Below are 12,200 nucleotides of genomic sequence, written 5' to 3'. Positions count from 1 at the left end.
GACCACTGCCCGGCTGGGCATGTCTTCAACAATATAGAACTGACTGAGTCTATATTTATACTGCTTTCACGTGTTTCCCTGCCAGGGACCATTGTTGTTTCTTTATTGTTGTATTACCTGCTCCTGCACTGCGCCCCCTGGTGTCTTTGGTTTCTTGTTTTATTGTTGTACTGTTGTCGTCTTACAGGCTCTATGCCCCCCCCCCCCGGTGTCTTTGATCCCTTGTTGTGTTATTGCTGTGCTGTTGTGCTCTAGTTGTTGTTTCACCTGTTCTCCACCCCCTGGCGTCGTTGGTCTCATGTTGTGCTGTAGTTGTGCTGCTGTCCTGCCTGGTCTCTGCTCTGCCCCCTGGTGTCTTTGCCAAGTTGTTATGTTATTGTCATGCTGTTGTACTGTAGTTGTCTCACATGTTCTCCGCCCCTGATGGGTCTGGTCACTTGTGTGCTGTAGTGGTTGTCCTTACTGGTCTCCGCCCCTCTGTGTCTTTGGTTTCTTGTTGTGCTGTGTTTGTTGTCTCACCTGCTCTTAATGTTTGTCCCTGATGCCTTAGGTTCCTTTTGTGTTGTTGTCCTCTAGTTGTTGTTGTCTCGCCTGCTTGTGCTCTGCACCCCCTGCTGTCTTTATTCCCTTGTTGTGTTACTGCTGTTCTTGTTGCCTAACCTCAGGGCTTGAGAAATCTACTCGCCCACTCACTATGGTGAGTCAGATTTTATCAAGTGGAGCTATTTATAGCGCCTACTGGCCCCGTCTGGGGAGCTGCAAAGAACACATGTTCTGTTCATTCAGAAACTGAACGACCAATTATGATGCCTTCACATCTTGTTTTTATATTGCCAGATCTGCTGGGCATTTAAAGACAGGGGTCAGTTACTGTTTTCGCGTTTGGATACTCACATGTTTACTCAGACAGACCCTTCGACCACGGCAGTGGCCTCATAGCTATGTTGTACCTGATTTACGCTATTGTAAAAAAAAAAAATTCCTACGTTGCCTTCCGTCATACCTCTGTCATGGTCACATATTGCAAGGTACGATGTACGTGTGTATCTTTATCTGTCAATAAACAGATTTAATACTAAAGACAGGGGTCACATGCCAGGGTATGTCTTCTGAAAAGTAATGGCTTATCTTATCCTTCAGATTGTTCTTATCCTTTCTTACTCTGACTGCGAAGTAGGCGGATTAGCTGGAGGTCAAGTCAAGTCAAGTCATAGAATTTATATAGCGCACTACATACCCAGAGGGTTTCAAGGCGCTTAGGAGGGGGAGGAGGATTACTTGTCAAATATCCACGTTTTAAGTTGCTTTCTGAATGCTAGGTGGTTCTGGGTAAGGCGAAGGTAAGCGGGAGTGAGTTCCATGTTCTAGCAGCTAGGTAAGAAAAGGATCTGCCTCCCATGGTGGTCTTGTTGATGCGAGGTACAGTGGCGAGGGCTTGGCTGGAGGAACGTAGTTGGCGGGAGGGGGTGTAGAAGGACAGTCGTGAGTTGAGGCATTCTGGTCCGATGTCGTAGAGTGATTTGTGTGCGTGGGTAAGCAGTCGGAAAGTGATCCTCTTATTGACGGGTAGCCAGTGGAGGTCTTTAAGGTGACCAGAGATGTGTTCGTTGCGTGGGATGTCTAATATGAGCCTGGCTGAGGCGTTTTGGATTCGTTGGAGTTTCTTCTGGAGTTTTGCGGTAGCACCTGCGTAGAGGGTGTTTCCGTAGTCCAGTCGGCTCGTGACCAGAGCATGGGTGATTGTTTTCCTTGTTTCGGAGGGGATCCAGCGAAATGTTTTTCTGAGCATGCGAAGAATGTTGAAGCAGGAAGAGGATACGGCGCTGACTTGTCTGTTCATTGAGAGTGAAGAATCCAGGATGACGCCTAGGTTCCGAGCGTGGTCTGTCGGGATGGGTGCTTTTCCGAGGGCTTCCGGCCACCAGGAGTCGTCCCATGCAGAGGGGGATGTACCTAAGATGAGGACTTCTGTTTTGTCTGAGTTCAGTTTCAGACGGCTTTGTTTCATCCATTCGGCAACTTCTTTCATTCCTTCGTGTAGGTTGGTTTTGGCGGTGCTGGGGTCATTGGTGAGAGAAAGGATCAGTTGAGTGTCATCCGCGTAAGAGATGATGTTGAGGTTGTGTTGGCGTGCGATGGCCGCGAGGGGGCTCATGTATACGTTGAAGAGGGTGGGACTGAGTGAGGATGCTTGTGGTACGCCGCAGATGACTTCAGAGGCCTCGGACTTGAATGGTGGAAGGCGGACTCTCTGGGTTCTTCCGGTGAGGAACGAGGTGATCTATTCAAGTGCTTTTCCTTGGATTCCGATGTTATTGAGGCGTTGTAAAAGGGTGCTGTGGCAGACTGTGTCGAAGGCTGCGGAGAGGTCGAGGAGGATGAGGGCGACTGTGTCCCCATTGTCCAGTAGAGTTCGAATGTCGTCTGTTGCTGCGATGAGGGCGGTCTCAGTGCTGTGTTTTGCTCGGAAGCCAGATTGTGAGGGGTCGAGGGATTTGTTGGCTTCGAGGAAGGCGGCGAGCTGGTTGTTGACAGCTTTCTCGATGACTTTGGCCGGGAATGGAAGAAGCGAGATGGTGCGGTAATTTTTGAGTTCGGTGGGGTCCGCTGTGGGTTTTTTCAGAAGGGCGGTGAGTTCAGCGTGTTTCCAGTCTTCCGGGAAGGTGGCGGAGTTGAAGGAGCAGTTGATGACGTCTCGGAGGTGCGGTGCTATGGCGGAGTCTGCTTTGTTGAAGATGTGGTGAGGACATGGGTCTGTGGGGGATCCTGAGTGGATGGAGTTCATCAGGCGGATGGTGTCCTCAGTGGAGATTGGGTTCCAGTCGTTAAGGGTGTTCACGGGGGGAAGATGATCAGCAAATGGTAGGGTGGGTTGGTTTCCGGGTTGGTTGTCAAAGCTGTTGTGGATGTCAGCAATCTTGTTGTGGAAAAATGAGGCTAGGGAGTCGCAGAGGGTTTGAGAGGGGGTGATGTCGTTGGAGTTGGCCGAGGGATTGGAAAATTCCTTGACGATGTTGAAAAGTTCCTTGCTGTTGTGGGCGTTGTTGTCAAGTCGATCCTTGAATGCTGTTTTCTTGGCTTTTCGGATTAGTTGGTGGTGAGTGCGGGTGGCGTTTTTGAAGGCGTCCTTGGTGCTAGTGGTTGGGTCTTTTTTCCAGGCCTTTTCAAGGGAGCGGCAGAGTTTCTTGGACTTCTTGAGATCATCGTTGAACCATGAGGCCTTCTTGCTGCCAGGTTTGCTTTGACGTTTTTTCAGTGGTGCTAAGGTGTCGGCGGTGTTGGATAACCATAGGGTGAGGTTGGCGGCGGCTTCATTAGCGTTAGAAGAGAGGGCTGGGGTGTTTCGAAGGAGCGATGCGGAGATTTGGTCCGTGGTGATTTTGTTCCAGTTTCTTTGCAGGGTAGGTTGGAGGTGGATGCTGGGTTTTGGTTTGCTGTAGGTGAAGTGAACGCAGCTGTGGTCAGTCCAGAGGAGGTCCAGGGTGTGGTTGGAGGAGACATGATTGCTGGATGTGAAGATGGGGTCGAGTGTGTGACCTGCGATGTGGGTGGGGGAAGTGACTAGTTGTTTAAGTCCGAGGTTGGCGAGGTTGTCCACGAGGGTGGCGGTGTTGCGGTCGTTGATCTTTTCAAGGTGGAAGTTGAGGTCTCCCAGAAGGATGTAGTCTTTGGAGGGGAGCGCGTGTGGGGTGATGAAGTCCGTGATGTCTTCACTGAATTTTGCGCGGGGTCCTGGTGGTCTGTAGAGGAGGGTGCCTCTGAGTGTGGTTTTGGGGTTGATGTGGATCTGGAAGTGAAGGTGTTCGGAGTTGGTGAGGTTGGCGTCAGAGCTGGTTGAGATGCGAATAGATTTCTTATGGACGATAGCGATTCCTCCTCCTGTGTGGCTGGTACGGTCTTTGCGAGTGATCTTATAGTCTTCAGGGATGGCAATGGTGATGTCTGGTGCGGAGGAAGCATTCATCCATGTTTCCGTAAGGAGGCGATGTCCGGAGAAATGGTGTCTAGTAGATTCCATAGGTCAATGGCGTGCCTGTGGACCGATCGGGTGTTGAGAAGGATGCATTGTAGGTGGTTGGGGTCGGGAATCTGTGGTGTGGTCGTAGCGGAGATGTTGTCGGTGCCGCTGAATTTGCAGGAGAAGCAGGAGAAAGGGCCATGGGTTTGTCCAGGGGCGGCTTGGACGCAGTTGGGGGCTCGACCGGGGTTAAGGGCTAGGAGGGTGGCGGCATCGTAGGTAATGCGGGGGGGCTGGGAGGGACGGGGGCCAGGGGGTCTGGCGCTGGGCGCGGTCCAGGCGCGGACGGGCGTAGACGGGCTTACCTTTGGCGCACCTTCGGCGCGGATTGGGCGCGGTCGCTGCGCGTGGACGCTGCGAGCGGGAACTCCTGTCATATATGGATAGTGGAGGGGGAGGGGCGAGGGCGTCTCAGCTGGGAGGTGGGGCGGGCTGACGAGGACAACAACATAAACAAAATGGCAGCGGAGGTCAGGGCAGAGCACAGCGCCGGGGGTAAACTCGCTCTAAATAATAATAACAAGTCAAGGCAGTGGAGGCGATGCAAAGCGCTAGCAGCAACAGAGGCAGGCAACACGTGGGCGCGAGGCGAAGCGCTACAATATGAACAACAACAGTGCAGGCAACACACGAAGAAAGCAAATTGAAATGCAGGCAGCAAACGATACCAGGTCTCTCAGGAGAGACTAGGGGAGCGACCTCTCAGTGCGCAGCAGCGAGGGGATCACAGCGCTTCCTGCTACGGGAGCGCTGTATAAGCTGAGTGGGAGGGCGTCTCAGCTGGGAGGCGGGGCGGGCTGACGAGGACAACAACATAAACAAAATGGCAGCGGAGGGGAGGACAGAGCACAGCGCCTGGGGTAAACTCGCTCTAAATAATAATAACAAGTCAAGGTCGACCGTGCGGGGCGCGCGACATTTAAAGAGCTGGTAAAGGAACTCTACAAATGTTTCAAAATATATTTCAGTAGCTCAGAAAGCACTTTTTTTTGTAATTCTGAAGTTAGATGGAAACCAAGATTAATATGATCAAAACAAATCAGAATACTTACTTGGTGCGGCGCAAATGATAAATATTTGCTGAAACCATTCTTGTTCGCACCTACATAGTTGTATCAGTAAACCTGCATGTCAGTGGGAAAGGTTCTGGCCATTCAATGTAAAGAAATCTGTCAGTAAAAGACAGTGCACGACCACATCATGCTTTACTAAAATATGTATTATAAGTGAGAGTTTTTAAATATAGACTGAGAAATATTGCTGGCCCGATGACAATGCTATTAGAGAACTAAGGGCCACATGTACGATAGGTTTGAGCAGTGGCGGCTCCTCCACTAAGACGGAGGAGCGCTGCCCCCCTAAGCAAAAAGGAACAATAAAATGACAATGAGGCACCGTTATTGTCACGTTATTTTTCCTCTTGAATGCCGCCTGTGTGCAGAGTGAGGCGGGCAGGGCTGGCCAGGAGAGGAGTGGGTTACACTCTCAAAGTGCGCATAAACTGTTTGTCCGGCCCTCTTGGGCCGACTAAACTGTTCATGCGCACTTTGCATGTTCTTACCAGGCTGCATTACACGCCCTGGTCAGGAACATGCCCAGGCTCCCTGTTTGAGTCAGAGTGCCAATCCACAGCACTCAGACCAATCACAATTCTACATTGCATTGCAGCGTTGTGATTGGCTCTGGGGACCCTGAGTGCCGGGTGCTTCCTGCTGCCAGCCAAAGTGCAGAGGAAGAAGGAAGAGTCGCAAGGGATGCGCAGCCTGCCGGCCAGTAGAAGGTAAGTGTTTTAAATATTTACTAATTAACTCCCATACCCAACCAGCCCCTTACGGTAGCAGCTGCGACTGGGTTTTAGCGGTAATAAAAGGAGAATCGGGCCGTGTGCGACCACTAAAGAGCCTTTTAGCATGTACTAACCCTATTTTGCGAGTCAGTATCCTATTACCAACTCACAAAATAGGGTTTGCGAGTCAACATTAGGAGGAGGCGTGCCAAAGGCGTTACTTCCTAATAGCAAGTGGCAATGGCATGTATGAATGTTTTGCGACCAGAAAGCTGTAGCTAAACTTTCGCAGTTTACTGCCTACTTCAAGTAGGTGGTAAGCCAGTCACAAACAGGAAGTTGTTACCAGGGGACCCCTTGTACTTTGTGAATGGGAGCGTAAACGTTTTTTAAGAGCAGACACTACTCTTAAAAAAAATGAAACTGAAACATTTCATTTTTATTTTTGAGACGCATCCCGCTTTCCTTAAAGGAAGCATTAAACCAAAAAAATGTTGCTTTATTCAAAAGCAAACACAGACCTGGTGGTCTGCTGTCCTCAGCAGGCCACCATCCCCGTGTGTTTAGTAAATGCCACTGGGTCGCAAATTGCAACCTACCTCATGAATATTGATGAGGTAGGTCTATTGCGACCCCATTGGAATTTGCTAAATGTTTCAGAGACACATTAGTACATCGCATTTTGCGAGTTACTAATTGCGAGTTGCAAAATAGAGCAATTAGGAATGCGCAAAATGTCTTGGTTGTACATGTGGCCCCTAGAGGCAAATCAGGGGTCATGCATACTATGTGTATAGGCTATATTTTTATTATACACGGTGCAAATGTTCAGCCTATTAATGAGTCAAAAGAGGTTTTTGCATCGCGGACATACTGAACTCACATATTTCAAAGTGGTCTTTTTATGGTAATGAAGGGAAAGGTGGTTGGGTGAAATAAAATATTTGCTTAGGATCACAAAATTTGAGAAGCGTATTTGGGTCAGGGGCATTACAGTTAGGTCGAATAGATTATTCCAGTTACTATATCTGCAGGTCTAATCACATTTTTCCAATTTTTCGAGGCCTGTACCTGCTCTCCACCCTCTGGTTGTGTTATTGTCATGCTGTTGTGCTGTAGTTGTTGTCTCACCTGCTCTCAGCCCCCTGGTGACTCTGGTCACTTGTTGTGTTATTGTCATGCTGTTGTGCTGTTTTTGTTGTCTCACCTGCTCTCCGCCACCTGGTGACTCTGGTCACTTGTCGTGTTGTGGTTGTGATGTAGTGGTTGTCTTAGCTGCTCTCCATCCTCTGGTGTCAATGATCCCCCTGTTGTCTCACCCGCTCCTGCTCTCTGCCCACCTGTTGCCGTTGGTTCCTTGTTGTGTTGTTATTGTGCTGCTGTTGTGGTCTTACCTGCTCTCCGCCCCTGGTATCTTTGGTCCTCCTTGTTGTGTTATAGTTCTGCTGTATTTCTTGTCTCACCTGCTCCTGCCCCTAGTGTTTTTTGCCCCTTGTTGTGTTGTTGTTGTACTGTAGTTATTGTTGTTTCACCTACTCCTGCTCTTCGCTCCACTGCCGTTTATCCCTTGTTGTGCTGTGTTATTGTTGCGCTGTAGTTGTCTTACCTGCTCTCTGCCCTCTGGTGCCTCAGGTTCCTTGTTGTATTATTGTTGTGCTGTAGTTGTCTGTTGTATCATCTGCTCCTGCTTTCTGCCCCCTGGTGTCTTTGGCCCCTTGTTGTTGTTTTATTGTCGTGCTGCAGTTGTTGTCATCTCACCTACTCCTACTCTCTGCCCCTTGGTGTCTTTGCTCCCTTGTTGTCTTATTGTTGTGCTGTGTTTGTTGTTGTCTCGCCTGCTCGTGCTCTACACTCCCTGATGTCTTTGGCCCTTTGTTGTGTTATTGTTGTGCTGTAGTTGTTGTCTCACCAGTTCCAGCTCTCCGCCCCTGGTGTCTCTGGTCCCTTGTTGTGTTGTAATTGTTGTTTTCGTACCTGTTCCTGCTCTGTTCCCCTGGGGGAGTTGGTCCCTTGTTCCTTATTGTTGTGCTGCTGTTGTTGTCTTGCCTGCTGTCCGCCATCTAGTGTCTTTGGTCCCTTAGTGTGCTATTGTTGTGCTGTAGTTGTTGCCTTACCTGCTCTCTTCCCCTTAGCGCCTTGGGTCCCTTGTTGTGTTATTATTGTGCTGTAGTTGTTATTGTCTCATTTGCTCCTGCTCTCTACCCCCTGGTGTCTTTGATCCCTTGTTGTTGTGTTATTGGCATGCTGATGTGCTGTAGTTGTTGTTGTTGTTGTTGTTGCTGTTGTCTCACTGCTCCTACTCTCTGCCCCATGGTGTCTGTGGTCCCTTGTTGTTGTGCTATTGTTGTGCTTTAGTTGTTGCTGTCTCAACTGCTCCTGCTTTCCGCCCCCTGTTGTTGGTCGCTTTTGTGTTATTGTAGAGCTGTAGTTCTTGGCTCACCTGCTCTCTGCCCCCTGCTGTCTTTGCTCCCTTGCTGTGTTATAGTTGTGCTATAGTTGCTGTTGTCTCACTTCCTCATACTCTGCACCCCTTTGTGTCTTTGTCCCTTCTCGTTGTGTTATTGGTGTGTTGTATTTACAAGCTGAGACAGTGAAACCCTACAAGAAACTAGCACCTGACCTGCTATCCCTAATTCTTATACATGTATTGGGAAGTACCCAAAGAATGCGTGTGCACACTGTAAACGCACCAACTGTCGCGGTGCAGTTCAATACTGGAATTAACAATGTTTGACATAAGCAAAGAGTGCACCACAAAAAAATAAACAATTACTCAATAAATTGTCCAATCTGTGTCCGCAGGTATTTCCTCAAGTTCTTCGTTTATTCAAAAAGTTAAAACAATTCAAGTTGACAAAATCAGCTGACGCGTTTCGTTCAAACAGATGGACCTCTTCAGTCCCGACGACTTCCTTGAGGTGAACAGGACTGGGCTGCGGTTTCGGGCTTATCAAGGTTTGAAAACCCGCGTCTGCCCCTGCTATATGGTCCACCCTATATATGGGTGTGTATGTATGAACTTTGCATATTGCATATCGGACTACCTTAGATTATAGTCTATTGTCACCACAATAAAGCATATATTGCCCTTAAATTAATCATAGTGGGCAAGATATTTCTGCTTCTTACGCTGGTCTAAGCACCAACACGACACCCATACGCTGGATGTTAGGAGTATTTCATAGATGCCCTGAAGAAGTCCATCTGTTTGGATGAAACGTGTCAGCTGTTTTTGACAACTTGAATTGTTTTAACTTTTTGAATAAACGAAGAACTTGAGGAAATAACTGTGGACACGTATTGGACAATGTATTGTGTAATTGTTTTTTTTTTAGTGGGGCACTCTTTGCTTATGTCAAACATTATTGTTGTGTTGTAGTTGTTGCCTCACCTGCTCTCCTCCCCTGGTGTCTTTGGTCCCTTGTTGTCTTATTGTTGTGCTGCTGTGCTGTAATTGTTGTCTTACCTGCTCCTGCTCTCTTCTACCTGTTATCTCTGGTCCCTTGTGGTTGTGTTATTGTTGTGTTATAGATGTTGTCTTACTTTCTCTCCGCCCCTGTGGTCTTTTGTCCCTGGTGTAAGTAAGTGCCCTCTTTTTGCGTGATTGCCCCCACTTTTTGATAAATTGCTGATGTTCTTTGACTCAGTGTGCCCTGGGCTCCTGCCAATCAGGTACTCAGGGCCTGTGTTCTTTCCCTAAAACTGCATTGAAGACAAACCCCAGTTGGCATCTCTGGCACCTCTGCCCACCCCTTGTAAATGGTACCACAGGTAGTCAGGGCACTGTGACCAGAGAAGACCTTTAAGGGATGCAGCCCTTATTGTGCCACCCTTAGAGGTACTGTACCCTGACACACAAACACTGCCTTTGCAGGCTGCGTGTTCTAGTGCAGATCAAAGTAAAGAATCAACATGGCACATCTCACTGTGTGACGTGCCTACAACCCACTGCCCTGGCATAGGTCAGTCACCCCTCTAGCTGGGTGCACTATACCAGTGGGGAGTTCACCAGCTGCCACCACCAGACATGTTTCTGGACCCCTGGGTCAAGAGCCTGCTGCTCTCGGGGGTCTAAAACAATGCACATCCTGGGACGAGATGCCAAGTCAGCTCCCCCAGGACAGGCAGGGTCCACGAACGGGAAGCTTCACAGGCTTGCCGCCTTTGTGAGCTCCCCCAGGCCTTTTTCTGCTTTCAGAAACCGGTCCCCACCGGTTCTGACCCCCACTTTGGGTGTGAGAACCAGTTGGAAAACCAAGTGAGGAAGGTAAGTGTGCCCACCTTTGCCAACCCCACCCCTCAGGAGGGGGAGGCGAGTTAAAGCACAACTCTCAGTGCCCGCCATCTTGCAATGGGGGACCCAGACAACCAGAGTGAGGCATAAGCCCCCTCCCACTGGAGGGTGATATAATAGGGAGTGTACCCACCCCAAGGAAGGGACCCATTGGTCCCAACCTTTACTTACCTGTAACACCCCTATATCTAGTATTTAGGGGCACCCCTGAACCTTGCCTCCTCAGACAAGCTATGACCAAAAAGAAAAGAAGGACCAAACAGCTGTGCCGAAGCTAAGAGGAGGAGGAGCCCACTGACTTGGCCCCAGCCCTACCGGCCTGTCCCCACCTCGAACCTGCAGAAGCAAAACTCTGGTGTGTTCTGTAGCCAGCAACCTCAAGAATCCCAGAGGACCTGCCCTGTCTTCCAAAGAAAAGACTGTTTCCCGTGAACACCGGATTTGTTCACCCACAGACTCTGGCCAAATCCACGAGTCTGCACCACTCTGCATCCGTCCCCTCGGCCCAAGTATGGGTGGCCCAGCACCACAAGGAGGGTTCCCTGGCGATTCTGACCAGAGATCTGGTGTTGTCTGACCTGCCTCGAACACACCAGCAAAGCTTGCAGCCTCTTTCTGGAGGGTTCCCCGACTGCAACAGGAGCTGGAAAGAGAAACCCGACACCTAACAACACCTCTGCACCTGAAGCCCCACATCCTTGGGTGGCCCAACCAACAGTGTGCCAGCATCCCCAGGCATCCCAACTTACCTCTCCAACTGGTGGTCACCTCCAGAAGATCTTCGTCCCTGAGCCTGCACCTGGCCTCTGCCCCTTGTGCCTTGGGTCCCTTGTGTGTGTTGTTCTTGTGCTGGAGTTGTTGTTGTCTCTCCTCCCTCGTGCTGCAGTTGTTGTCTCGCCTGCTCCTGCTCTGCCACTGGTGCCTTAGGCCCCTTGTTTGTGTTTTTGTTGTGCTGTAGTAATTGTTGTTGTCTCTCCTGCTCTCTACCTCTGGTGTTGTTGTTCCTTTATTGTTGTGTTATTGTCATGTTGGAGTTGCTGTTGTCTCACATGCTCCTGCTCTCTGCCCCTGATGTCTTTGGTCCCTTGTTGTGTTATTGTCACCCTGTCGTGGTGTAATTTTTGTCTCACCTGCCCCTGGTGCCTTGGGTCCCTTGTTTGTGTTGTTGTTGTGCTGGGGTTGTTGCTGTTAGGCTGCAGTTGTTGTTCTTAGTCTGCAGTTGTTGTTGTCAGCTGGGGTTGTTGTTGTCAGGCTGGGGTTGTTGTTGTCAGGCTGGGGTTGTTGTTGTTTCACCTGATCCTGCTCTCTGCCCCTTGATTGTGTTGTTGGGTTGCTGGGGTTGTTGTTCTCAGGCTGGGGTTGTCTTGTTGTTGTCTCCTCAGTGTCTTGTCCTCTCTCTGCCTCTTGGTTGTGTTGTGTTGTTCCCAGGCTGGGGGTGTTGTTCTCAGGCTGGGGTTGTTGTTGTGTTGTTCTCAGACTGGGGTTGTTGTTCTCAGGCTGGGGTTGTCTTGTTGTTGTCTCCTCAGTGTCTTGTCCTCTCTCTGCCTCTTGGTTGTGTTGTGTTGTTCCCAGGCTGGGGGTGTTGTTCTCAGGCTGGGGTTGTTGTTGTGTTGTTCTCAGACTGGGGTTGTTGTTCTCAGGCTGGGGTTGTTATTGTGTTGTTCTCTGGCTGGGATTGTTGTTCTCAGGCTGGGGTGGTTGTTGTGTTGTTGTCAGGCTGCAGTTGTTGTTGGGTTGCTGGGGTTGTTGTTGTCTCCTCAGTGTCCTGCTCCTCCCTGACTCTCAAACTTCAGACCCGGAGCTCCCAGTGTGAACTGGGCAGTCCGAAGGCTCTGATTGGTGGAGCTCCTCCTGTAACAGCCAATGGGAGACTAGAATAATCCCAGCCCCCGGGTTTATGCCAATGATTGGACAAGAATTTCAAGAATTAATCCGGAGTCGATCTGGAGAAAACAACTCGTGTTAAAGGGGAAGAGGGGGGGGGAGCAGCTGACCGGGGGGGGGGGGGGGGGCGGCGGGAGCGAGTCGGGGGGGGGGGGTCAGGTGGGCCAACAGGGGGTAGAAGTGGCATCACAGACCGGTGTCACCCTGAGGAGCCCCCT

At 50.0% G+C, this 12,200-nt stretch overlaps 1 protein-coding gene across 4 annotated transcripts in view; it reads right to left on the bottom strand.

Moving 5' to 3' along the window:
• LOC147729375 (SPRY domain-containing SOCS box protein 3-like) overlaps positions 1-11,916 on the bottom strand; it is a 138,512-nt gene extending 126,596 nt beyond the window's left edge. The window contains exons 1-2 of one of the 4 annotated variants that reach the window (XM_086959668.1): positions 11,721-11,875; positions 10,848-11,575 (exon numbers count right to left, since the gene is read on the bottom strand). The gene's annotated coding sequence lies outside the window, so the exon portion shown is untranslated. Of the gene's footprint in view, positions 1-10,847 lie in introns of all 4 variants that reach the window. The other 3 variants (XM_086959669.1, XM_086959667.1, XM_086959670.1) reach the window with 3 other exon arrangements.
• Positions 11,917-12,200: the final 284 nt, after the last annotated feature.

The sequence above is a fragment of the Lissotriton vulgaris genome, chromosome 2_2, assembly GCF_964263255.1.
Source record: "Lissotriton vulgaris chromosome 2_2, aLisVul1.2, whole genome shotgun sequence".
Lineage (NCBI taxonomy): Eukaryota > Metazoa > Chordata > Amphibia > Caudata > Salamandridae > Lissotriton > Lissotriton vulgaris.
This window is presented reverse-complemented; position numbering and strand designations above follow the sequence as displayed.